Source organism: Limulus polyphemus, unplaced genomic scaffold, assembly GCF_000517525.1.
Source record: "Limulus polyphemus unplaced genomic scaffold, Limulus_polyphemus-2.1.2 Scaffold1762, whole genome shotgun sequence".
NCBI lineage: Eukaryota > Metazoa > Arthropoda > Merostomata > Xiphosura > Limulidae > Limulus > Limulus polyphemus.
Genome location: NW_013667372.1, coordinates 132,226 through 134,669, shown reverse-complemented (window position 1 = coordinate 134,669; position 2,444 = coordinate 132,226).

Sequence of the window (2,444 nt, the reverse complement as noted above, 5' to 3'; positions counted from 1 at the left end):
CTTGATATTCGATCAGTGGAACTTAAACTTTAAAGCAATCAAAATATCAGTATAATAAGTTCTTGGAAAAATCCATTAGACGCTAAAACTAAATAAATCTTGTTTTTCTTTGTTCAAGAGATTATAATTTTATTCGCATGTGCTGACTTTTCTCAAAGTGCTGTTTATTATAAGGACATGACGAGTAATATTGTTGTAAAAGCAACTTACAGGTTAACAGGTTAATTAAGTAAGAACAAATGTGTATTCAGTCCAAATGTGAAAGATGTTTTTATGGAATGTATTAAAAACGAAAACGTAATTGAAATTTCGTTCAGTCTTTATCGTGCATAGTGTGAAACCTTTACCTATTGTATTTTCAGCCTCAGCACCCTGAAAGGGTGGGTATTCTAGAGGTTTAACATAGTGAACTTAATAATGACTTGTCTCTCTGCTGAGGTCTTCTTCAAGCTAAAGATACAGAAGCGTCATACCACTCAACAAAGCATGAGCAATTCATCACAAATTTCAGCCCAACGATACATAAGCTGCTTAAAACAGGACGAATGTTATAAAAGCGGAACTGACAAGTGAAAACCCTTTTTTTTTCTCCTCCTCCTCCTATAATCAAAGTTTATCTATACCTACAGAGCTGCAGATTGTTAATCAGGAAACGCGTTTTTTCTCCTCCTACAATTACAGTTTATCTATACCTACAGAGCTGCAGATTGTTATCCAGGAAACGCGTTTTTACTCCTCCTACAATTACAGTTTATCTACACCTACAGAGCTGCAGATTGTTGCCTGGGAAACGCATTTTTGTTTTCTCCTCCTACAATTACAGTTTATCTACACCTACAGAGCTGCAGATTGTTACCTGGGAAACGCGTTTTTTCTCTCCTACAATTACAGTTTATCTATATACAGTGCTGCAGATTGTTACCAACAATGATTTTCGACTTCGCTATTATGAGGTTTAGCACAAATTATTGGAAACTTTCTTCTGCTAGGTGTTTGTATGTTATGCAGTGTAGCTAGCTAATTAAATACTTAGCACGTAATTACTTTACCAAAAATTATACCGAAATTAACGTATACCATGGTATCATGATCAATAGTAGCACCGAAACTTTGTAGTGTCAAGATGAAATATACAAAACATTTCGTGAAAATAAATTGATTTGATGTATAGTTCTCGGAATCTCTGGTTCGAACATATTTTTTGTATATCCTAATTTATAGTGCTAAGATGAAATACACACAAAGTATCATAAAAATTAAATAATTTCTATTTACAGTTGTTGAAATCTGTGGTTTGGTTATTTAATTATAATAAAATGTTAGATAGCATTAAACATTGAGACGTTACTCAACATTTTATCCTCTCAGTGCGCCCCCCTCCCAACAGCACAGCGGCGTGTCTACGGACTTATACCGCTAGAAACCGGGTTTCGATACCCGTGGTGGACAGAGCACAGATAGCCCATTGTGTAGCTTTGTGGTTAACTACAAACAAACGATCAGTGACATAGGCCCGGCATGGGCAGGTGGTTAGGGCGCTCGACTCGCAATCTGCGGGTCGCGGGTTCGAATCCCCGTCCCACCAAACATGCTCGCCCTTTCAGCCGTGGAGGCGTTATAATGTGACGGTAAATCCCACTATTCGTTGGTAAAATAATAAATATTGAACGGCTAGCGCAGATAGCCCTCGTGTAGAATAGTAGGATTGACTGACACATTATAACGCCCCCACGGCTGAAAGGGCGAACATGTTTGGTGTGACGGGGATTCGAACCCGCGACTCTCGGATTGGGAGTCGAGCGCCCCAATGGAAGGGTAAGAAGTTATTAACACTCACCATCTACATAGTATATTCTCAACTGGAATAAGATTGGAGAGTATACCTCATTCCCCCCTCTCCCCTGAATATGCAGAGCGTGTACTTTTAAACACTTTTTATGTCAATTAAAACAAAAGTACTTTTATGAATGTTGATACTATGCGCCCACTCTAAGAAGTTGGTAAGTTTGTTAGGAAATTACATTCATTTTTACAGTATTAACATTAATGTACTTTAATACTTGTAACGCATAAATTAATTCAGTAAAATATACATACAGTTTAAATAGGAATCTATATAAATATAATAGTACTATCTGTTGTTTGTCCACGTAACTATTTCACAGGGTGTGGATGGATCTTCACCAAAATTTGTACGAAGATTCATTAGGTCTATGCGGGGGCACATACAAATTTTCACCTGCCCATGCCGGGCGTTAAAATTAGTGACAAGTATGTTCTATCTTTCTTTGGAAAAAGAATCTTTTTTTTTTTTAATGGCAAGTTATTTAAGTTTAGCGATACATCAAAATTTCCATAATAATTACAATATTGTCATAGTTGCAATTTTGTTATTATTAAAAGTAAAACCACCACAATGACTTTATAACTCACGCTTATTTTTT